Below are 26596 nucleotides of genomic sequence, written 5' to 3'. Positions count from 1 at the left end.
CATTGTCCTAAGCACCAGGGATAAAAATGCAAGCAAGCAAGGGAATGATTCTTACATTTTAATCAATAAATAAAATGAATAAAGATTAGCAGGAAGGGGGGCCATGGAGGTGCTGGTTCTGCGGAAGAAAAGGCTCACCTATAAGGGCCTGGTATCCCAGAAGTGTGTGTGAATTAAAGGTGATTAGAGGCATCTAAAGGTGTGAAATGGAGGTGATGATCAGAGTGGAGAATACCCTAGTCTGAGGCTGGGTAGAGTGGATGTGACTTAGAAGACAAATTCCAGGCAAGAGAAGATGAAAGAACCCCAAAATGAATTAATAAATTAAAGGGGAAAATGCTTTTGTTCTATGTCTCCTTTTATGACTATGTTAAGTTTTACTACCTCTAGCTTTGTTTTTTTTTTTCATTTTTTTCTTTTTTTCCTTCTTCCCTTTTTATATCCCTGTATTTTTCTGATTCTTCAGATCTTTATATCATTTTGTAAAGGTCTTTCCATGTTTACTTGCATGCTTTGTATTTATCATGTTGTGGTCACATAATAGTGAATTATATAAATATTTGTACTATAGTTTATTTAGCCATCCTCCACTTTGGAGACATATAATTTTTATTATTTTTGTATCACAAATAGAATAGCTGTGAATATTTTTGGACATAAGTCTTTTCCCCCGTTTTCTGATTTTTGTTTTGGGGGAGGAGAGTGATAAAATCCTTGCAATTAAATCATTAGATCAAAAATAGGATCATTTTTGTGACTCTTATTGCGTATTACCATATTGTTATACAAAACATTCACACCAGTGTGTAGCTATGCCAACAGCAGGAGTACATTTTTCCCATGGTCCTGCCAACATCTAATTCCATCTTTTTTTAATGCTGTTTTTACTATTCTAGTGAGTGTAAGGTTGTCCTGGTTTGCTCTCCTTTATCAGATAATTTTCACATTTTTTCATTTTTAACTACATTTCTTCAAAAATTGTCCATTCATGTCCTTTAACCATCACTTGTCTGAAGAATGATTGCAATTAAGATTCACATTAATATATGTCACTTCTTTTCAGTCTCTGTAAGCTCTTCATCTGATGTATTAACTGCTGAGTTTTCAGGAGTTTTCAGTGTCATGCACAAAGCTGCCTTTATATCAAACAATAATTTTAACTGATAATTTCATCCTTTTGTTTGACTGAGACTAATCTGCTCCTTTTTCTTCAAATTTTTTAATGGTTTGTTTTTTTAAAATAATAAGATCACTGATCCAGTTAGACTTTGTTGTATAAGATGTGAGGTCTGTAGCTAAACACATTTTTTTTGCCACATAGCTGTCCAGTATTCCCAACAGCTTTTACTGAATTCCATAGGGTTTGTGGAGGGTTATCAAATACTAACCTTTTCTATGCTTTGTGTTCTGTTTATTTCAAGCTTATTTTTTTTGTTGTGTCAACCTTGTTCTCTAATCATTTCCCAGTGATAGTTTTTGTAATTATTAATGTATATAGTACATATTGATATCTAATAGTAGTATTCTTTCATAACTTTCCTTTTTTGTTGTTCTTAATAGTCTTGCCCAGTTATTTTACATATGAATTTTCCTAATAATTTTATCTATTTATATGAAGAACAAGTCAGAGTGTCTTAAAGTTGATTACCCTGAGTTGTGAATGGCACAATGCTTCAGTTAAAGAAAAACATGCTGTCCATGAATGTCTCATATTACTGGAGCCCACCCTAAGGCCATATGTGAATTTGTTGAAATCAATAACATACGTCAGAGGGTGCAAATAAACAAGATCATCAAATGACCTGATCCAGGAAAAGAGACATTTTAAAATAGAAGTTCTTAACATTGCTAGAATATTCGGTTAAACAACAAAATGGAGAGTAGCAACATGATTTTTTTTGTACTCATCTTGGTATATGCACAATAGGAATTTGGCTAATTTGCAACAGAATCATTATATTTGTACCATATATTTTTTATGCTGCCAAAGTTAAAGCTTAAAGTGGATAAAAGTTCACACAAACAAAACATTTTATGGCAAACTACTGCTAAGAAGAGAAGTCCTGAAAAATGTTTATAATCTTTTTTGTAAAGATATGTTTCCTGAAATTCTTAGGTGGAGGCATTAGCATTTTATTTTAAAGTTTTGTTCATTAAGATAACTACAAAAATGCTGTGTGCTTATGGTCTCTGGGTACATTTGAAAGATATTCTTTCTATTTTTAAAATTCTTCATAAATTTAGCATTTAAATGACAAGAAAAAAGGAACTTTTGAAATTGATAAAATGAAACTAGTCAAAAATAATGTGGTAATTTAGATATGAATGCTAGATATTTAGCTTGAAGAAAATATTTATACTGTTCATCTGACAAACTGACTAACATAGAGTTAAGGTTTTGAGATACAACTATAGTTTTGCTACATCTCATAAATGATGTTTCTAAAATCTGTGTAGTTATATGATATTAGATGGCAAAGTAGCAAAAAAATCATTTTCTGAAAGAATCTCATTTTTATATTGTGTAATGTCTTGGTTTTAAAAAGAAAAATCATTATTATGATATTATCCAGATTTTTAATCACTTGATCTAATTTCATTTCCTTGTAAAAAAAAATTAACAGGTATATTATGAGGCAGTGTGGTTAGAAGATAAAATACTGATCAATCTGGATTAAAATCCTACCTCTCTCACACATACTGAGAGTGACTCTGGACCAAGTCACAGACAAAAAAGCAGAACAGTTGTAGACCTGCTTAGACAAATGCATTGAGTATCCTACACCAAAGAAATCAGAGATGGAAATTTAAAGGAACAAAAAACCAAAAACCCACCTAGTATTAGTATGATATAATTATTTGGAATAAAAATTAAACACCTTGTGAAAATTTGCAGTTTCTCTCATGAATCATGAATATCCTGGTTAACTTTACAGGAAGATATGGAGAGAATTTAAGGCTTTTCTCAACTTCATTATTGAATTTGGTTGACCTATGTCACAGAAGGGTGGGAGAAGGTTTACTTGGATTGGAGGAGGGGAGTAAAAGAGTAAGACAGAAAGGGAGCCTCCTCTTCCATGTTAGCAGATCAGTGAATTATTTAGTAACAAACATGTATGCAATGCCATATTTTGTGTGGGAGCGGCCTCATGAAATGTGACATCCCTCAATTCTTCACATTTGTCTTTTTTCACAGTACAGTAATATTAAATCACGTTCACTGCCAAAATTTATTTAGCCTTTCCCTGACCTATAGGCTTCTACTGTCTTTCTATTTCTTTACTACCATATAAAAGGTGCTAGTCTTTGATTTCTTTGGAGTGCTTGCAGAATGGTGGAATCTCTGCTCAGAGTATGTACTTTATAATCATTTTTAGAGGATAATTCAAAATTGTTTTCCAGAGCGACTGAACTAGTTCGCAACTCAGTCAACAGTAAATCAGCATATCTGTATTGCCACAGCACCTCTCACAATGACCATTCCTACCATTTTCTCACTTTTGCCAGTTTGTGGGATATGGAGAGAAACCTCAATTGTTTTGATTTACGTTTCTCTTTTTAGTAATGATTTAGAGCAACTATTCATCAGGTTGTTAATATTTTGCAATTCTTATTAGAATTGCTTATTCATATCCTTTAACCACTAATCTGTTGAGGGATGATTCTTGATCTTCTGTATGAGTGTTAATTATCTACATATCTTGGATTTCATACTTCTAACAAAGTTATTTGAGGTAAACATTTTCTCAATTAATGGAGACAAAATTTCAGAACAGTAAAGAAACCATGTTTATGTGGTTAATTTTTTTCATTTTCAAGATGAGGAAATTGAGTCAAAGTGAAATGATTTGACTGAATTCACAGAGAAATGCCTTGAGAAACTAAACATTCCAATTTCCACCTTTCCACATGCAGCTTTACTGGCTGTGTGATCTTGAGCAAGTCAACTACACTTGTTTGCCTCAGTTTCCTATAGTGCAAAATAGGGACAATAATAGTATCTACCTACCTCTCTGGGTTGTTGTGAGGATCAAGTGAGTTAATATTTGTAAAATATTTAGCATAATTCTTCGCACACAAGAGGTGCTATATAAATACTAGCAATAATAAGTATTATTTGTTATTCTCATTTTCCTATTCCCTATTATTTGCTGCAATATTGAAAGCTCATGAATAAACCCTTCATGGTTTTATAAGCTAGCATTAAAAATTATATCATTCTTGATAGATTTTAAATGCCTACTTATTTGAAAATTTATATTTTCCTCGAGTAGTAATGTTTATATAATAAACTTGAATTTTTATGAAGATGCTCCCATTCTTATTTTCTTAGTCAAATAAAGCACTTAGTGGCAGGATCCCATCTCCACTGACTATGAGGGTGCTGTGCCTTGTAATTCAGGGTGTAGAGTAGGGCTTAAAAAGTATTGTAAACAGCTATTACTGATCTTGTGACAGACACATTACTTCCCAGCATTTTGGTGTATTCTGTGCCCTAAGACCTGGAGAAGCTTACAGTACAGCATGAGACTTTCCTCAGAGGCAGACACCACACAGGAGAATACAAACAGACCCCCAGGTAACATCATCCCAGACCAGATCTATTCTGCTACAGCAAAATCCTACCTGGTTTCCTCTTCAGTCAATACATCCATCTCTGTGGTTGTAGTGTAAGGATAGCTAAGTAGATTTTTAGATAGAATAAGGAAGACCTGAGTTCAAATCTTGCCTCAGAGACTTACTAGTTGTGTGACTCTGGGCAAGTCCCTTACCCTCTCTAAAAGCCTATTTTCTAATCTGTAAAATGGGCATCTACTTTCAGGATTGTCGTGAGGATCAAAAGAGATAATATGCATTAAGTACTTTGCAAATGTTAAGGCACTATGCAAGTGTTAGCTGCCATAGTTAATATTTGGATTATGCATAACCACCTCAGCAAAAGCCACACCAGTGGCTGAGGTAGACTACTTTTGTAGGCTGCTGACCAGAAGGTTCAGAGTGAAAGAGAACCTAATAGTTACAGAGTAATTGGTAGCATCTCTGCTTTCTTCAGTCCACACCTTATTACCTAGTTGTTGTAATGGTTTAATAACCTTTTAACTCAGGGATTCTTAATCTGGAGTTCATAGATAGATTTCAAAGGATCCATGAAAATGGATGAGAGAAATCACATCTTTATTTGTACTAATCTGTAACAGAAATCTAGCATTTCCTTCAATCCTGAATTATTTTTTAAAATAGTCTAAAGAATCCATAGGTTTCACCAGACTACTAGAGAAATCCATAACTCAAAAAAAAGGTTAAGAATCCTTTTTTTAACTGATTATTCTCATCTAATAACATTTATAGAAATAAAACACATATAACTAAGGAACAAATTCTCAGGTCCTATATAACTCCTTCTCCAACTATAGAAATAGCTTTTAACTTGGGTTGCATGTTTGAAACTTATGCATATATATAATGCCTCTTGTGTATTCACAGAGAATTTTTTCTATGAATTTCATTTCACTTAATCATAAACCTATTGTTTAAAGTTCTAAATGTCCACATAGTGTGAAGCAACCTTGTTATGATTATATTAACTATTAATATTTTAATCATCACAAATCACAACTTTACACTCATTTTACAGAGGGACATGTCTCACAATGGAACCATATTTATTTCTGTAACTTATAACAAGTCCTAAAAGTTTGAATCAATGATGCAGAAACTACCTGGCTTTTTCCTAATTGAAAACAAAGTTAGCCAGAACACCCACATACACACACACACACACACACACACACACATATAAATACATACATACGTATATATATATAACTAGAACCTGCTGATGGAAGTACTAATAGTTTAGGATATGGAGGAATTCAAAAGGATAATTATAGAATTCTAGGACTTAGATGGAATCAACTTTAGAGATGTGACCCAACCCCCTTCTTTTGACAGATTAATGAACTGGGGCTCCATTATCCCTTATGTTGCTAAACCCTCTGAACTAAGAGCTAGACAGTGTTAAATAGCAAGGCAAAGTGTCCTTACAGTTTAATTTTTAATTGGAAAAAAAACTTTCCTATCCCCTTATTTACATGATAGAACTAGTTTTATACCTTTTCTGTATACTGTTTTCTTTTTTAAAAGTTTTAGTGATACTTTTTGCTTTGTGTACAGCAATCATTTTTCTGTATACTACCACTGCTTAAGAAAGAAATACAGTTGTGTCCAACAGCATTCTACACCTATAATTTTCCACCCCTCTTCCAGGATGAGAGAGGTTTGTTCCCTCATTTGTTCTGTGGAACCAAGACTGGTTTGTATTTAATGTAAGTTTAGATGCATGCTAATGTTTCCCTTATATTTTATGCCTTATTTCCCTGTATCTATCTACTATGCATCAATTCATGCAAGCCTTTCTATATTTCTTTGAATTTTTATATCCTTCTCTTGATACAATAATATCCAATATGTTCACATATCATAATTTGTTTAGGTATTCTCCAGTCAATGAGATCCTACTTTGTCTTACAGTTTTTTGCTGCCACAGAAAGTGCTACTTATGAATATTTTCCTGTGTTTGATAGCATTTAGTCTTGGCCTCTGAGATGCATGTATAGTTATGGGATTACCAAGAGAAGGTGAACAGTTCTGCAACTTTTCTTTCCTATTTCCTAATTGTCTTCCAGATGAGCTGGACCAGTTCACAGTTCGATCAGTAGTGTATTAATCTACCTAGCTTTCCACAACCGCTCCTGCGTTGACTCTTGCCATTTTTTTGTCATCTTTGCCAATTTTCAGAGTGTAAAGTGATTCCTAATGATTGACCTGATTCATAGTTCTCTTGTTATTCATTTGGACCATTTTTTTCATTTGGTTGTTTATAGTTTTTATTTTTCTTATGTCCAAGTTTTTCAGTCATTTTTCAGTTGTGTCCAACTCTTCATGACCTCTTTTGGGTTTTCTTGGCAGAGATACTGGAGTGGTTTGTGATTTCTTTCTCAAGCTCATTTTACAGATGAGGAAACTGAGGTAAACTGGGTTAAGTGATTTGCCCAGGGTAACACAGCTAATAAGTGTCTGAGGCAAGATTTAAAATCTGTGAAATGAGTCTTCCAGACTCCAGGCCTGGTAATTTATCCACTGTGTCCCCTAGCTACCCCACTTACCTCCTTTTTTACATGATAGAACTAGTTTTATACCTTTTCTGTACTACATTCTTTTTTAAAAGTTACCCAGCTGCATTCAGTAATTGGAGAATGGATTTTGTTCTCATATATTCATGTCAATTGTGTTTACATACCATGTATATTCCTATCAATTGCGTGTATATCTTATCAGATATACTCTTATCAGACTCATGAGAGATTTTGAATGTAAAAATTTGCACCTTACTACGGTTTCTTTTCTCATTCCATTTGCATCAATTTTAAGCAAAAAATTTTTATTTCACATTGAAATTCAATATTTTGCCGTCATGTAGTCTCTGTCCATTGTTTCTAATGGTATAGTCTTGCAATATATCTATTTCACCAGTACTTAAGCTGTTTTTTTATAGCGTTATTCTAGTTGAGATCACTGATAGACCCGAACTTGACTGTGTCTCATAGGCTGACCCTGTAGGATCATGCCCCAAGGGGACAGGAAGTAAGAAGCAGCTGAGCTTGGAGTACATGTTCTGCAAGTCCTGAGCATCTTGACTTGATAGGCCCAGTGATGATGTGGATGATTAAAATGTGAATGGGTAGACTAGGGTCCCTTCTTCCTTCCTTTGTGGACTGGTTTTGAAAAGACATCATATGCTTCATGATGAGAGAAATGGAATTCAACAAACCTACTATGTGCACATCTTTGTGTTTGGCAGTAATTACACAAACATAGATTAAACTCAGGCTCTTCACTCAAAGACATTTCAGTCCCCTTATTTTACAAATGAAGGCAGCTAAGACTCAGTGGGGCTGTGCTAGGATTAGAATTCAATCATCTCTCTAACTATTGCTCAAAAGCCTGGCTATCCAACTTAATATTAAAAAATGAAAATAGGATAGAAATGTCAAGCTATCAGCTGGAGAACTTGAATTCTAAATCTAGATCACATTATTAAAGAGATAGATTATGAGTACTTAGAACAGAGAACAATAATCCTTAAAAGCCAACATCACTTCATCAAAAAGAGATTATGCCAGATCAGCTCACTAGTTCAATAGGTTATAGTTGTCCATTTCTGTCTCCTTTTCATTTTTTTAAATATTTGGACAGCATTTTAAATTGCCTTTTTCCAGTCTTAAAGCACTTCTGCCTTTTTCAGATCACCGACCTGTTCAGAATCATAATTTGCCAATTATTTAATTAATCAGCAGTTACACCTGTAACCTGATACATCTGTAGGTGTAGTTTGAGCATGGTTACTTGAACTCATTAAAATCACTCTCTAAATGCTGTTTGTATCCTTAACTATTCTGTGTTTCCATTCTTTAAAAAAAAATGGTCTAGACTATTGATATAGGGAACTCAGCATAGGATTTCCTCTACCAGTGAAGATCAACATCTAATTTATAATCTTGGAGAAGTGCCTGGGGCACTAAGAATATAACTAATTTAACCAGGGTTTTACCTCTAATGTATGCCAAAGGCAGGACTTGAATCCAGGGCTTCATCTCTTGAGAGACATCATTACATATTTCCTTTCCATTCCTTGTTAAACGTTTTTGTTCGTTATCCCAATGCAAAGGTCATTCAAATAGTAAAGCAGGTCCACTTTCTCACCATTATCCATTCTCATCCCATCCAACATTAACATGGGCGTTCTTGTCTTCTAGTAATCTTTTCTCTTTTTTTCCCTGCAGGATAACTTTTTTGTTAAGTGTTGGCTTTGGCTAAGATGATGGTGTCTAAAAACAAAATTTGCATTTGTGTGCTATGGCTTTAAAGAAAAATGGATTTAAAAGCAGTTTGTCTACTAAAATTCATTTCACTAGCTCCATTTAACAAGGCTGCTATTAAGAAAGAGAACATATCTCAAGGCATTTTTGTAGCGATCTTTAAGACCTCTTTTATATACTTATTGCCAACTTTCCCAAGCAGGCATACACAGCATTTCTATGCAGTCACCCAATTAAGTGAGGCAACCAGGTTTTTAAGAGACAATGGTGTTGCAGAAAGAGGACCTGAACTAGTCAGTCCTAGCTTAACCACATTGGCCTTGTGACCTTTGGCTTGCCTTCCTAGGTCTTACCTTCCTCATCTGTGAATTGAAGAGATTAGACTGATCTTTAAGGATGTACTCCTCTCTAATATTTTATGTAGAATTCTAGGCTTCACTTCTTTTTAAATGACAGCAGTTTATGTGATTTAATACATCCTTTATGTACTTGCTGCTAAGACATCTCCAACTCCTGTCAGTGATAACACTAAGAAAATAAGCTTCAACCATCACAGAACACTGGCTATTTTCTTTAGCCAAAGAGGAGACAAACAAAGGTTATATGAGTTTTACAGGTCAAGTCCCATGCAGTGAGTTAATGTTAGAGGTGGAATCAGAGTGGAGTTTCTGACTCTAAGCTGAGTTGACCAGGCTGTTATATTCTTCTCCTGGCCCCTTTAGGATCAGAAGTCATGTACCCCTTTAAAAAAAAAAAAAAAAAGGAAAACTGGCTTCTACAACTATATTCTTTTCACAGGAACAGGTGCCCCTCTCCTTACTATCTTTTTAGTTTCTGATTAATCAAACTCTTAAGTAAAGTGTTCTGTTTTCCCAGGTCATTGGGAATATCTTTGTTCCCCTTGTGTTGAGATTATTTTCAGTTATTGTGGAAGGATATCTTCAATGTTGTTTAGGTAATTCATCTTCTTCCACCCTGGGCAATTTCATTTATCTCCTAATTAGCCTTTGTCTCCACTCTGTCCCTCTTCCATCTTCCTGTACAAAGTGATGTCCATGTAATACTTCCAGTGTATCAATATTATCATATCACTCCTATACTCAAAAAATTTCTAGGCTTCCACTGCCTATAGAATATCAAGTATAGACCCTACCTCAGATGTTTGAGGCATTCTTCATTCAGGTTCCAACCTCTATCTGTCCAGTCTTATCTCACTACTCCCTTTACATAGTCTATATTCTAGCCAAACTGGATTACTCTGAGTTCCTTTTACCATGCCCTGTTCCATCTGCGTGCTGTGGCTCACTGGAATTAACTCCCTCTGTCTCAGTCTCTTCCTGTTGAAGTTCCTCCCCTTTGGTTAAGCTTCAACTCAGAAACTGTCTCTTCCATGAAGTCTTCTCTGACCCTCCCCACAGATCAAATTTTTGTAGTGCTTTGCCTGCATCCCTCTTTTGGACTTAACTCACTCTCCCTTATAGGATAGTTTATATATATAAGGCCTATTTCTGTCTTTGCATCCCTGGCACTAACTGTGGTACTTTGCATGAAGAAAATTCCTAATAAATGTTTATTGAATTAAATTAAATTGAATAAATCACATATTGCTTTTCTTTAAATATTACAATTCCCTCTTCATATGTTCTGTGTTCAGAGAATTACTGGGGCCAATGGCAAATGAGAAGAAAGGTCATCCTACAGCAATTTCATACTTCATGAAAAATATTTTCAGATCACTTTGCTAAGTACTTAGGATAAGAATAGCAACAATGTATCAGACTTTTTTAAAAAAGCATTTATAAATCATAAGCTCAGTTGATTGTTCCAGAAAGAAATTAAGAATATGACCAGCGGGAGCATGAGCACAGAGGTTAGAGAAGATCTCTTAGTAGCTATGTGTAGATCTTAGGTTTAAATTTCATGGAGCTGAATATGAGGCATTGTATAGGAATATAGTTTGGCATAGTAAGTATAGAGTTCTGGATTTGGAGTCAGGAAGATCTGGGTTCAAATTCCATCCTTGAGCGTTACTAATCGTGTGCTCTTTCAAAAGTCACTGAGTGTCTACCAAGTTGTAGATGTGTTGTGATTTGCTTAGTGGACTGCGGGTGTTTGAAAGATTGACGCTTATATAGGTGAGGCACGTCCAAACAGGCGTCTTAATAGTTAAACAAGGCTGACATCTATGCACTTTCACAACCAAATCTGATGCTATTGGACGTATGGAAATCTTAAAACTAGTAGTTATCTCCACCATCTCTGAAATAATTGTCAGTTATCTTTATCTTCTTTCCTTTGTGCATGAGGACACTTCCCTCATTTGGTTAAGACACAGTGCTGATGAGGCCAGATTCATGGTTTTGAGCTCCATATGAGTCAGCTGTCTCTGTGCCACAGTCACAGACTGTACCCCTCGTCTCACCCATCTGTCTTGCAAATGTGTACTGTTTGTAGCAAGAATTGGGTGAGAGACGGTTTGAATCAGTGCAGATCTCTCAACACTGCTCAAAAATGACTTGAAGTTTGCAAAACCCTTCTGGGAGTAGGGTCACTAGCTGCATTTTTGTGGGCATTATTATGTACATATGGAAGCTCAGTTTCTGTTAAGGGTGATTTTCAGTTTTTGGTAAATTATGATCACACTCTGATATTTTTTTGAGATTATGAAATTTTGAATTTAGAGCATTAACAAAGGAAGATACTGTTTCTGTAATGGCCAGCCTGACTTCTTGCCTCTGAGTCCCCTAAGCTAAAGCCATTTTACCAGATTTAAGGGCCTGAACATGTAATCTGGCACTTAAGGAGAAGACATATAAAAGCCTTTTTTTTCTACAGTTCAGACTATTCACCATAATTCAGTCTTGCTACTGGTGTTACTCTATTTACCTAATTTCTAGTAAATGGATTTTTGCTTTATTTATCTGTTCAAACTTCCCAGTCCTATCAAATTAAAAAGAAAAAGAAAAAAATTGAGACCCTTCATCAAGAGGTATCTCTTCAATCCTCCTCTTCATCTCACATTTTCCGTATATATATATGTATATATACATATATATACACACACACACACACACACACATATATATATATATATATATATATATATATATATATATATATATGTATATGTATATATACCTCCACTCTTTCCTCCTTCACACACATGAAGAGGTGGTCATTCTTCTTACTAAGGCAAAACTCTGCTACATACACAAGTGATCTCATTCCATCACATCTTCTCTAGTAGATTACCCCTTCATCATCCCCCCTCTCTCACTTCTTCAGCCTCTCCCTGTGTCCTGTTTGCTTCCCTGGAGCCTACAAAAATGTCCATGTCTCCCCACCTTAAAAAACCCTCTCTTGATCCATCCATTCCCACAAACTGATATTTCATTTCCCTTCTCCCTTTCATGGCTAAACTCTTTAAGAAAACCATCTGCAATCAATGCTTCCAAATCTTTTCTTCTTATTCTCTTTTTAATTTCCTACAATATGGCTTCCATCTACATTATTCAGCCACTGCTGCTCTCCCCAAAATTACCAATAATGTCTTCTTATTTGCCACATCTAATGGCCTTTTCTCTTTTTTTTTTATTTTTATTTTTATTTTTTTTATTATTTTTTAATGTTTAACAATCACTGCCATACGATTGAGATTTTATCCCCCCCACGCCTACCCCCCACTACCCCCCTCCCTCCCCACGACTGCATACAATTCTGTATAGGTTCTACATATACTTTCCTATTGAGTATATTTTCACTATAGTCATGCTATGTAGTCAGACTAAAATAAATGAAAGAAATCATATAACAAATCAAAACATGATACACAAACACATACACATACACAAACATGATCTGCTACATTTTGTGAATGACTTCCATATTTCTTTCTCTGAGTGTGGAAGGCATTTTGCCTTGAGAACCACCTTTGGGATTTTTTTTTTTATAAGAATTTCTTGCATTATTACAAAATTCCAAGTCTACCAGAAAAAACTCTGGCACACTGTGGTCATTAAATGGCCTTTTTTCAATTCTCATCCTTCTTGACCCCTCTGTAGCAGCTGACAGTCAATAACCCTTTTTTTTTTCTTAATCCCATATTCTTTCTAGGTTTCTGTGACTTGTCTATCCTTTTGGTTCACACCTCCTAACTATCTGATTGCTTCTCAGTTTCCTTTGTTGAATCTTCTAAATGCTGAACCATGCCCTGGGTTGTATCCTGTACTATTCTGCCCTGGGTCCTCTTCTTTTCTCCTTTTATATTATTTTACCTGGTGATCTCATAAGTTCCCAGAGTTTCAAGTATCTTCTCTGTGATGATGATTCTCAGATAAAGCCATATCTTCTCTCTCTTCATCTCCAGTCTTGCATCTCCAACTGCATATTCAGCATCTTGAACTAGAAGTCCCATATACATCTTCAACACACATCCACAACTGAACTCAGTTTCTTTCTCTCAAAACCCTCCATTCTTCCTATCAACACTGTTCAAAAACATTACTCAAAAACCCTTCTAGTAGTTTAGTAGGGTCACTAGCTTCATTTTTATCGACATTATTATGTACATAAGGAAGCTCAGTTTTTGTTAAGGGTGTAAATGTAGGCACCTACTTTATGCAAAGCACTGTGCTAAAAGAACTGGTCCTGGTTAATTAGGCTTGCAATTTACATGCCATTCTGGTCTCCTCTACCCTCCCTTACTTCCCATATAGAATCTATTGCCAAGGCCTGTTTATCTTTGTGACATCTCTTGTTTGTACCCTTTTCTCTCCTCTGATGCTGTCACCATCCACCGCCTCACACCTCACATTTGCCTGCTGGTGAGTCTGCCTGCCTCAATTCTTTCTCATCTCTAATCTATCTTCCACTCTGCTAGTACATTAATTTTCCTGAAGTATAGATTTGATCCTTTCATATATACTCCTGTAATGCTAATGAGACTTAAAGATCTTCCCCACCCATTAATGGGCCTGCCCATTAAGGGAAGCTTGATTAGGGGAGATTTTTTGTTGTTGGAAGGCCCATAGGGTGGTTCTTCCTAAAGCCTCCATTTTAAGAAGGCCAGTCATGTCTTCATTCCTCCCCAGACTGCACTCCTGACTCATCTCCACAAGACTTTTTCTGCCAGGTTCCAACAGGACCTTCATCTTCTCCTGCCCTCTCCTCCTCCCATTTTTCAGCTCCATTTTTTGTGTTTCCTTCTCCCATTAGAATGTAAGATCCTTGAAACAAATGACTTTCTGTTTGTATTTGGACTCCTAGTTTTTAGTTGGTTGGTTGTTTTCCTTCATTCTCAAAGAGGACCAAAATGACATCACCATGATAAAGTCAAGTTTCAATGTGTCCAACTGTGGCTGATCAGACCAATACAAACTCAGAATGCTCTACCACAGATTGGGCACAGATAGTCGGTGTGAATATTTGGGATGATTACTCCAAATCTTAACATCTTATGTTTTCTTTGTGCTGTTTCATATCTGCTTTAATAGAGCACAGCATCCTTTCTGATGTGGGCACACCATGTTAAGCAGTTCTGTGCCAGTGTCTTCCACATCCCACAATCAAATCCAAAGTTCTTGAGAAAGACCTTGAGAGTGTCTTTCTGTCACTTCTTCTGACCACCATGTGATCACCTACCCCATGCAAGTTCTCCATAAAATAGTCTTTTTGGCGAGCATACATTTTGCATTTGAACAATGTGGCCAGCCCATCAGAGTTGCATGCTCTGAAGCACAGGTGGAACACCTGGCAGTCCTGGCAGTATAAGTACTTGATAAATGCTTGTTGACTGACTGAAAGTAAAGGGATACTCTTTTCCTCTGTTTTAGACTTCTTCCTAGCACTTCTCAGATCACTTGTGTCTCCTGGCAGTTCTGTCCATCTACAAGTTCCACCCATCTTTATTTTGCCATCCACTGAGCCCTGGAAATGAATGAGTGAATGAATGAATGTTAAAAAGAGGTATTAAATTGTTCAGTCTCATTTCAGTTGTGTCCAACTCTTCATGAACCCTTTAAGGGTTTTCTTGGCAGAAATAGTGGAGTGGTTTGCATTTTCCTTCCCCAGCTCATTTTACAGATGAGGAACTAAGGCAAACAAAGTTAAGTGACTTGCCCAGGGTCACACAGCTAGTAATATCTGAGGCCAGTTTGAACTCATTTCTTTTTTATTCCAGGTCCAATGCTCTATCCACTGTCACCTAGCTGCCCTATTAAAAACTGCACTAAGCACTATGCTAAAAATGTACCAATTACTATACCAAGCATTGGAGATAGCAAAATTTTTAAAATGAAACATCCTTCCTTTCAAGAAGACAACATTCTAATAAGAGATTTCATGACAGAAAAAATTAGTTTCAAGGAAGATATTAATTCCCAGTTGTCCAGGCACCTTAGTAGCAAAATGAGTGTCAAGACTTTGGTTTCATGCCTTTGCCAACCAGGAACTGAGTTGCATCTTGATTGGCATCTTGATATTGAAAAAGAAAGGCAAGTGCATCTTTACTAAAGGGTTGGGCTTCTGCTAGTTGTAGTCAGACTTGCGTATAGCACAAACCCTGTTGCCACTACTGTTTTCTGGGATCCTGGCTATCTCTGCCCTAGACCTACCTGAACCTCCTCTGCCACTGGCTGACGAGGAGAAGAAAGTAGTGAAGGTTGACAGGGCCAGAATCGTTCCCTCACAGAGGAGTTGTAACTTGAGTCCACCTGGGGCCTGCTAGCACCAGGGCAGATAGTAGTCAGCTTCCACCAGATTTCATCAACTTATCTGATTCCAAAGCATCATAGATTTAAAGGTAGAAGGCACCTTAGAAGTTATCCAGTCTAACCCCTGGGCAGCAAGGTGGCATCATTGTACACAGAGTGCCAGGTCTGGAATCAGGAAGACTTATCTTCATGCGTTCAAATCTAGCCTTAGACACTTACTGGCTGTTTGACCCTAGGGCAAGTCACTAATCTTGTTTGCCTCAGTTTCCTAATCTGTAAAATGAGCTGGAGGAGGAAATGACAAACCATTCCAAAATCTTTGTTAAGAAAATGCTAAACTCATGAAGAGTTAGACATGACTGAAAAATGACTGAACAACAAAAATCTAATTCCTTCCTTTCACAGATGAAGAAAACTGAGGCCCAACATGATTTAAGTGACTCATCCAAAGTAGATGGTAAAGCTGGGATTTGAATCAGTTCCTTTACTTCCAAATCAAGCACTTTTTCCACTTGTTATTCTATAATCCTTGCCCATACCACATAAGCAATGCTTTAGTACATAATTTGCTAGTTTTTAATACTGTATTCTACTCCTCTGTATATAATAATGATATAATACTGTCTTATCTGCTTACTATTTCATGTAAATATATCTCATCTTCTCAGGAAGATCACAGATCCTTGTGGACAGAAAAATGTATCATTTGGGCACAGTTCAAAGCTCAATTACTTTATAAATGTTTGTTATAGATTCATTGACTGAAGAGCATTCTTATAAGTTACAAGTCATTCATTAAACCTAGCTACCCTTGTATATAAACTTTTTTTAAATTCAATATTTTGAGATTTCCTGCCCCCAAGGGAATTTATGTCTGATTTTATACTGGAAATAAAAAGTAAAAATAGTATTCATTCATAGAAATGTATTTTTATAGTCTATTTTGTTCTATGTCTGTGCTATTCTGTAAAGTGTACTTGTGTTCTCTTTTCCTGCTGATGTGTGGAGTAGCAAAAAAATAGGATTAATCAAAAGAGATGATTAATATTTCAAATTTTGGATAGTGCCAGTTCTGACTGTGTACAGCAAGTAAAATCTTTGTGAATGTAATTTAGACATTACCTTGTCTGGAAGAAAGGTATGAAGTACTGACCTTAGTGATCTTTTTTTTATTTGAAAATGGATCATAATTTTACTTGAGATTAGGTTCCCACACAAATATGTTTCTCTTATGGAATCTCTATGGCATTCCCTATGTTCATAATTGTTCAGAGAAACAGGATTTGTCAGAGTGCCTTGGGTACAGAAATGGGAGTACTGTGAAGAAAAAGCTAGGAGTTGTAATGGTAATTTTTTGAGGGAAACTTAAGGCAAAAGTAATGTGTTCATACTAGGGGGTGGAGAGACTCCTATAGTATGAGAAGTGAGGTGAGTTGTTACTGTGCCTTATCCCAGGTTATCTCCTTGTCCTCAACTTCTCTAAAGATGAACACTAAATGTACTTATTTTTCTAATAGGTTTATAAAACTTTGATCAATTCAACCAACATGTCTTAAGCATCTGCTGTGTTAGAAACTCTATGATGTAGCAGGGATGCAGAGAGTGTAGCTGAGACATAGTCCCTGCCCCCATTGGGCTTACAATCTAATAAGGTTATAAGATTTCTATACCTACAACTGTAATATGCAAAATTAAGTACATCATAGAGCTATAGTAAAGTTATTTGAAGTCCACAGAAGGTCATTAAAGATCAGAGAAGGCTTCATGGAGGAGAGTATTATTTGAGTTAGACTTTTAAAATTTCCTAGAAATTCAATAAGTAAAGAAGTAAACAAAGAATAACTTAAACTGAAATGCAGATGTAGAGGAACGTGGGGAATGTTTAGAAATCAGAGGGCCATTCAGTTTGGATAAAGCACAGAATATGTTTCAGGGAATAAAAACAGAGAATCAGAATTGTTGAACATAGTAGATGCTTTAGAAATGTTTGCTGAATTAAATAATATAAGAGAAGGTTGAGTGTGTTAGAAAATGCCAGTTTAAAGTCCTCTGGTGGTTGTGAAAAATCCTGACTGTAGAATTGTACAAAGACCTGATCCATGAGAAGGAACTCTGAGTCACTCTGTCCCTATACAGATATTTTGGAATTCTAGAATATCTTTAGAACTCTCATTTCTTCACTTATACTGTATATATTACCCAGTGTGGCTTTGTGGACCAGGAATTGTAGTGAACCTTCCTCCATCCCCCTAAAAAAGCTAGGCATGTGTATGAGAATGACAGGAAAAAGGAGTTAGAGGGGCAAATGTGATGCCAAAGCATGAGAGATTCCCATTTGAATCAGGCTTTAAAGTTATACTGACTTTGTGTATAAAGTAGTGTCTTGCTACTAAGGTAGTCCAGTTAAACTATAGTGTTACAGGATGTAACCAAAACTTCTTGTCATCAACTCCTTGATTGAAGTATTTAAAAATACTGAGAAGAAATGCTAAGTGAGATTGGGAAACAAAATTGTTCACTCATGTCTATAGTTAGTTGTAAGAAATCTCAATTTGCAAGTGTAGAAAGTCACTGGGGTCTTGGTAGAGTTTTGATCCTTGTTTTTGTGTTTTCATTAACATAGATTCTGAAAATCAGTTCTGAGCAGGAGGTAGTTGATGGAGATGGGAGGAAATAGAGAGATTATAAATAATAAAATCAGAGAGTAGCAAGATATAACACATCCTGTGCAGCCTTTTAGCCTGATATTTGTCCCAGAGAAAGAAATAGTAGAGGCTAAAAATGATTCTAATAAAGCTTATTAGCTAGTTCAAGAATCAGTGGGGAGTTGAATATACAATTAGAATATAAGCTAATAAACTATTCTAAACCTGAACTTTAAAAAGAACAATTGAAAAATAGACACTGTCCCAAAATATTTGGTTCTTTATCTGAAAAATTTGATGCAGAACATTCTTAAGGCAATTGCAGGAAGGTTTTCTGATTGGTTTTATTAACGTCCAACCAGGGGTGTGTATGTGCACACTTGTATGTGTGTTCATGTGTACATATGTAAATAAGTAAATAAAAATCCAGAACTGAAAAAATTGACAACATTTCTTTAAAAGGTTAATACATAAGACTTTCATTTCAGGTAAAAACAAAAAGTATACATTTTGAAAATATTAGCCAACTATCAATTCTGAGCACACTTATGTAGTACAGATATTAGAGAGTAAAGAAGTCATTCCATCATTAATACTAATCATTTTTCTATTGTTTATTTTTCATTGACTTTTCATTTACTTCTCCTTGTCAAACAAGTGTAAATTAAAAAAAAACAACATCAAAGTTTTGTTTACCTGAATAATCCCAGTTTGGCATCATCTATTGTAAATAGGTAGTCATAAATACAGCAGAACTATAAACCAGGCTGCTAGCAATGATTAAGAAAGAGAAGATCAAAGGAAAAGTTTACTTTTTTTCTTGATTAACCTTTGAATTCTTTTATTTTAATTGCCCATTAAGCAAAACTTGAAATTTGTGAGTAGGCTTCCTTTTCGAAGATAGAAATGCAATCTATGATCTATAAACATTTTTATGATTAAGTTTTGGGTTGCATTTTTTTTAAGATACTGGTTCAAGAAAGGAAAGAAACTGAATACTACATTTAAGAAAAACATCTCCAGTGCTAATTATATCCATTATTGAGTTAGCATACTTGTTGAGTCTAAGCCAACAGCTTCTGCTTTTAAGGATTTATTCCTTAGATAAGGTTGTATAAAACCTATTATTCTTAAATTATTACTTCGTTGCCACCATTCATTACCTGCCAATAGTTTTCATTTAATGTTTGACCAAAAGGGACCACCCCCAGCTCAAGTTTTCTGAAGTTCCATCCTACTGAGGAGATGATCATATATTTTTGAAGCTTTTGCAAGTAGAGCAGAAAGTTGGACAGGTTCCATCAAGCTGGAGAAGCATGGAACACCATCCTGACTGCTGAACAGTGGAACCAGCAGCTTAAGTAGAGGGAAGTTCATCACTAGCAGGCTGGCCATATCCATCCATGAATTTTGCTTCAATGTATTTTCTCTGGATAAACATTAAACATTTATTCTAACTTATTCTTTAACGATAATAATTTTAGGGGGATGGGAAGCAGGGACTGGACTTTGTAGCCCCCTGCTATACAACTTATTGTCTTAGAGAGCTGCTAAGAGGTACAAAGCCAGGATTTATCAGAGGTAGGTCTTGAACCCAGGTCTTCCTAGATTTAGAGCCATAACTCTAGCCATCACAGTACATTGCTGCTCTTAGTAATAAGATTTAGAGTAGCAGCTGACATTTATAAAATACTTTATGTTTGGCAAAGCTCTTCTTAAGTACATCATCACACTTGAGCTTCATAACATCCTAGTGAGGTTGGAACTAGGTATTATTATCCTCATTTTATAGTTAGGAAAATTAAGGATAATAATGATAATTAACTAGTAATTTAAGGTTTTAAAGACACTTTACATAAGTTTGATTTTATAGTCAACTTTCATTTGATTGTGATTTCAAGTTCAATATAATTTGATTATTGTCAAATCTCCTTTGACCTTCACAACAAAACTGTAAGGTAGGTGCTATTGTTATGCCTATTTCACAGATAAGGAAATTGAGGTTAAGTAATCTGCCTGTGATCACAGCTGATAAGTGCCAGGGCCAGAATTTGAAATCCAAGTCTCAACTGACTCTGAAAACACAGCTCTTTTAGTACACCACTCTTTCTCTTGTATAAACCTAGTGCAGAATCCAATCCATTTATTAAAATGGCAGTTCATAGGCTCACATATTTAGAGCTACAATGGGTGTTACAGGTCATTAAGTCCAACTTCTGTTTTTTTTAGGTAAGGAACCAGAAGCCCAAAGAGATTTAAATTACTTAGAATGTTTCTAACTAAAAGGGACATTTAAAAAATCATCTAAGCTAATGTTCTCCACTTATGAAAAAAATTAAGGCCTAGGGGTCTCTGTCTCTAAATCTCTTTCCATTGCTTCTTCATAAGTATAAACACAATATTATGGGCCAAGTACATTGGAGAAGGGTTAACCAAATTAGCACCATTAGTAATAATGGTCCTAAATACTAACCTGTTTAAAAGGAAGGAAGATGGGACAGAGAGAGGGAGGAAAAAAGATGGAAGAGAGAGGGACAGAAAGAGAAAGGAAGCAAAATTAGCCTCAGATTTGCACATAAAATCACAGATAGCTATTTGTAAATTTGCTTATTTTTTCTGTTCTTATTTTCTGTATTTGGTGAAAGTGATATCTGTTCTTTTAAATCAGAATGAGGAATGTACTTACGTGTTACCTGCCACAATTTAGTTTGAACTGTTTTAGAGTGGAGTACTTTATCAGCAATATAGTAACAATGCTTTTCTTCCAACACAGATTTGTCATCGTAGTTAAAAAGTAACCAGAAAGTAAATGCTTTCCCATATACTGAAGCTACATAATATAATATACATTATCAACAATCTTTCTAAAGTTTTTAAAGCAATCTATTAGTGAATTAACAAGATATTATATATAGAAGCACTTTGAAAAAGTGCCATTCACCATAAAACTATGAAATACTTTTTTTCAGTAACACTAGTGACTCCCTCAAACCTCTTTCCAATCCCCACCCTTTGAAGAATCTGCCAGTGTCATAGCCCAAGTACTCAGTTATTTCAAGGGTACATCATGTGAAAAGTACATATAATTTGTTATCTTTAGTAGTTTAAAGTAAAATGAAGAGGAACATTAAATAATTTTGAATCTTTTTTATTCTTTTTTTTCCTTCTCTATTCCCAGGTATGTGAAAATAAGATCTGTTTTACTACAGATCATCCTTTCCGTCACATACAGACATTGAGATTTGTTTTGGTTTGTTTCTGTTCATGTTTGTTGCTAAACTAAATTAAAATGTCTTTTCTGGTTTATTTCCTGAATGTTGGACCTAGTTCACTTAGGATGTTAATGCAGCAATGGAAATAGGATTTAATTATATCTCTAGCCCTGGATTTCTTTAATGTAGTTTTCAGAGCATCTTCCTTTTCCAGAGTGAAATAATTTGGTATATAGCAGTGTCTCCTATGCCTTTGTCCCTAATGTAAACTCACAACCTTTTTTAAGGTTTTCTAAGGGATTTTTACTGCTAGCAACAAAGAATCAAGGAATAAAAAGTTTCCCTACTAGATTCACTTCCTTTTCTCTATTTTTTATTAGAATTCTATGGGAAATTGAACATAGGTGCTAATGCAATCTAAGCATTAGCATAGGCTTTAGGCTTTTGTGGTCTACTAAGGAATGAAGTAAAATTTATGGATATTTCACAGTAAAAATTCTGAATCAGGATGTTCTTGGCACATTTTTTTTTTTAAAAAGAACCAGATCAGGTGTAGGGTTTTTGAACAGGGACAGAGAATGGGGAAGAGAAATGAGGAGATGACCAGGGGAGACAACAGTGCAGCCTTGGAGAGTACTGGAAGAAGCAACAACTAAAATAAGTAAAATTTTAGAATTTAACCCTCTTCTCCTTTTCTTCTTTCCTACATTATGCCTGGGGCAGGTTGACGAATGAGGATGGGATGAGCATGTGGTGGGGAAGAGGGGAGAAGAGAAAAATATAGGAGTGGGAGGAGAAGGGAGCTTCTATTTTAAGTAGTCATTTGCTTATATCTAAATAGTAGGGGTTTTTCCCCTAACCAAAAAAAAATTCTCCCCACCACTGCCATTCAACTTCAGTTAGGTGAAAAGCCTCTTAGACCCACTCAGGCCTCTCACTGAATGCTGTCCAATATTCTCCTCAAAGCTACCTCCTCTCGGGGGACTCAGGGTACACAAAACCTGAGACTTTTTTGCCAGCATGCGTACAAACAAGGGAAAATGTCCCGTATCATGTCAGATGAATATGTCACAGACTGTGCCCATAATTTCCTTCTCATCCCCACCAAGACTGCTTGGTAGTATATATTCTTATTTTATATATTTTATAAAAATAAATTATTTTATTTATAGTGGGGAATAAAGGAACAAGTAAGGAGGCATTTAAAGAATGCATGAACACCCTTTTATTAGGGTTCCAAGTCAATAGTATTACCTAGAATCTTTCTTAAATTAAATGTAAATTTTTTAAATGTTTCCAAACACTCAGAGAACTATTTATTAGTTGTGCTTTAGAGAGGTAGCAAAGTAACTGAAAAGTTTTCCTTCTAAGATAAACTAAAGCAGGTAATCTGTTCTTTCCTTTGGTTTAGACAGCAAGCTTCAGGTGATCACTGACCCCCACCAGAGTTTAACCAGATTATTCTGTTAGAGCAACATAAAACATCTACCTCATTAATCACATCTCCATTTCCACAATTTCCATGTCAAACTGTGGTTATTTAAAAAAAAAAAAGCCATTCCCCCTTGCAACCCAAGGGAGGAAGGGAACCTCTGTAGCCTGAGGTGGGGGTGGGGGTGGGACATCCTTTTCTTCCTTGGCAGAATCCTCACTAAGTTTACTTCTAAGAGTTACATAGCTGATCCATGAGTTGATCCCATCCAGAATATAGTGTCTTGACCACTAGTCAAATCAGTGTGGGGCTGTATCACGTAGGTTACTCCTCAGGGCAGATTCCTCCCCAGATTCTGCTGTTGCTACTGGTGGCTGTGGTTGATGAGTTGACATTTTTTGTTCCTCTGACCTTTTAAAACTCACAAGCACATAACCTCATCTGTTGCACGCAAACTGCAAATCTATTATATACAATTTGCTATTCCTTTTAAATATATAATGGGGTTATAAATATATGATAGAGTTAAATATATAATATTTTCTCTTTTTCCCTCATTTTCTCTTCCTCCATGCCCTAGAAATGGCTATCATTAGACACAGATATGTGTGTGTTTATGTAAAACCAGTCTATATATGCTTCTATTCATTCTTTCTCTGAATGCAGATAGAATCTTCCTTCATATGTCCTTTGCAGTTAATTTCAGTATCTATAATGGCCAAAATAGCCTAGCTAAAAGATCTCAACAATATATTACATAGATTACACATTATGACCAACTAGGATTTATACCAGGAATGGAGGGATGGTTTAACATTTGCTTTTGATAAGGAGAGAGTAAATGTAAAGAGGGAAAAAAGAATGGAAACACTGTTCATTATTAGCTAATGGTAGCTGGATGAGAAGATAAGATATCCTTGGATCTTCACTGACCCAGAGGCCCTCAACATTTCTTTTTCCTCCCTTGAAAGTTTCCAGAGAAGAGAGAGTTCATGTTGAGCCTTTTGTATGCAAACTCTGGTCCATCTCAGCAAAGAATCATGAAGATTCAGGTGGATGTTGCATATGTTCTAAGGACTCAACCCTCATGGACCACTTCCCTCCATTATACAATATAGTAGAGAATCCACATTATACATTAATATAACAATTAAATAACCATGAAAAGCCAAATTAGTGGTATAGACAATAATCAATGTAGGCTATAACAACATAAAACCTGCACTGCATTTTTCCGTCTTTAATTTGAGGGAGGAATATTCTGCGGTGGCTATATGTTTAAGCTATTTATTTTTATAAACCGGGATCCTAGAAAACTGTTCCTTTGAGAAATAGAAAATCTCATTGACTCTCTAGACAGAAGGACCAGGTTCAAATCCCACTCTGGTCTCTTACTAGCTATGTAACCTTGGCCAAGTCATTTTGTTTCTCTGGGACTCAGTTTCCTCCTCTGTAAAATAAGGAGGTTGATCTATGAGCCTAGAAGTCAACTTGAGTAAAGGGAGGGAGGTATAGTAGGTAACTAGTCCAGGAAATTATAGTTGTTCATTGCACTCAGGGTTTGTCTCTTATTTTAGCTCTGCCTGTGAGCTGAATATCTGCCATGAGATACTGGCTTGAAAAGGAGTCCAGGAGTAGTAGAAGCAACATGTGACTTCACAGCTCAAAAAAGGGATCATGGAGAACTACCTAATGTGATTTTGGGCAACATGGCCACTAGAGGGAATATGGCCCTGATGTCAGTTTAGAGCAAGAATTAGAGAAGCCAAAATTTTATCAAAAGGGGAGGGTGGCTATTGTCTTGTAAATGCGATTCTAGTCCAAGCCGGTGACTGTTATACTCAAAGGTAGGTTATTGTATCACCAACACAATATTCACAGCACCCATGGCAACTATGGATATGTCAGCATAGGTTCTGAATTGTAAAGTATAACAGGCTCTTCATATAGAAGGTAGAAGAAAAGCATTTGTTCAGACACCAGAAAGCCAAATTCATCATAGTAACCAAGAAGTCAATACATATTAGCACTGCAGTGGACAATACCATTCCCAAGCCTTCCCTTCACCCCAATGGGACCTTCCCACAAGCAAACACTCATAATACTAGTTGTGCCTGTCGGTGTCTTCTCTCTTTCCTGCCCTAACTGCTCCACCAACTTCCTCCCAGCTCTGCTCCACCCTTCCTGTTCCACGCCTTCTTCAAGGCTTCCATGTGATTTAAGCAGGTCACAAAAATATATTAACAACACAGTTATCAAAGCAAATGCTAGAAGAGTTGAGATCTCTGCATTCTAGAAATATTCTCAGATATTAATCTTTCTCTACCAAAAACTTTGAGTTTAAACCATCATACAGACTAAACTGGATTGGAACAGCCAAGACCTAAGACAACCTTACAAAGAAGATATTCACCTGGCAAGGAAAACTGAAAAAGATCATATCCACACATTGTTGTGAATCTAAAGCCCTTCCCTGTTACTATTAACCTTTTTCCCATTCCAGCTTCACTTTGGCTTACTAGTTAATACCTTAAGGGAGGCAGATGAGGGTCTTCAATTTGTTTAGATTTCCTAATTCAAAGTTCCTTTTAAAGCCACTCAGAAACATCATTATCATTAAATAATTCTAGAACAAATTATTATCCAAAATAATATGTTTAAATGATTCCAAAGTTATTTTTTTCTTCTTAGGCCCTGTTTGTTGTGTGCTTTATCATGCCACTGTGTGCATGGCATTACATATGTATCTTGTTACTATAATACGTGTAGCCTTGAATATAGATACTACTTTTATTTCCTAATCATGACTTTATAACTAGGTAATAGCATAATCCTGACCATTGTCACTAGTCAAAAATCTTCAGAGACTACCTATTGCCCCTGGAATAAAATAGAAACACCTCTTGCCTTCACAGTCTAGTTTCAACATGGCTCTCTAGACTTATTTCCTATTCCTTCTCCCTTTATATACTGTGCTTTTTAGCCAAATTTTCCTGTTTGCTATTTTTTAACTTCAGATTCCATTTCCCATTTCTGTGTCTTTTCACAAACTGTGTACTCCTGCTGCTGGCATAAACTGTCTTCGCTTCTGCCTCTCAGAAGCTTTACTTTCATAACTTACTTCCTTATGTGGAGCTTTTCCTGATTCCTTCAGCAGTTAGGGCTTTCCCTCTCCTCCAGTTAGTTTGCATTTACTTATCTGCATACGTTTCCTGTCTTCCAGTAGAATTTATATTTATATAATGCAAGGAATGATTTATTTTCATCTTTATATTTCCATTTTGTAGTGTGGAAGGACCTCAATATGTTTCCAGGTTAACATCCTTCCTGCCTTGTGGAGTAGGTGCATAAATGTCTGTTGTTGCTGTTAGTGAAGGGATTCAAGCTTCTAACAGTAGATTCTATACATTTCATTGTATATTATTGGCATCTTTAAGTATTGTTTATGCTTCTTTGGTTCTATAATTTTCATTTTTTTTCTCCCAAGGACCTCTAATGGTCTAGGTTCATTTTGTTGAGTAAAATATGTAAAAAAAAATCTACAAATTACTTTGCTACTTTAATCACCTAATTTTCCTTAATTGCAGAAATATAAATCTGTAGATCCACCTTTATTCTAAAAATAGGAAAACAATCATTTTGGAAAATGCTTCATTATAATTGCCAATATATTATTTAGGTGCTGAGAAGCAATATGGTATGGTTGAGAAAGGTCTGG

General features: G+C 35.7%; 1 protein-coding gene across 2 annotated transcripts in view; it reads left to right on the top strand.

Moving 5' to 3' along the window:
• GNAL (G protein subunit alpha L) overlaps window positions 1-26596 on the top strand; it is a 515901-nt gene that overhangs the window by 357464 nt on the left and 131841 nt on the right. The gene's annotated exons all lie outside the window — the stretch shown is intronic.

The sequence above is a fragment of the Notamacropus eugenii genome, chromosome 4 (genome assembly GCF_028372415.1).
Source record: "Notamacropus eugenii isolate mMacEug1 chromosome 4, mMacEug1.pri_v2, whole genome shotgun sequence".
Classification (NCBI taxonomy): domain Eukaryota; kingdom Metazoa; phylum Chordata; class Mammalia; order Diprotodontia; family Macropodidae; genus Notamacropus; species Notamacropus eugenii.
This window is presented reverse-complemented; position numbering and strand designations above follow the sequence as displayed.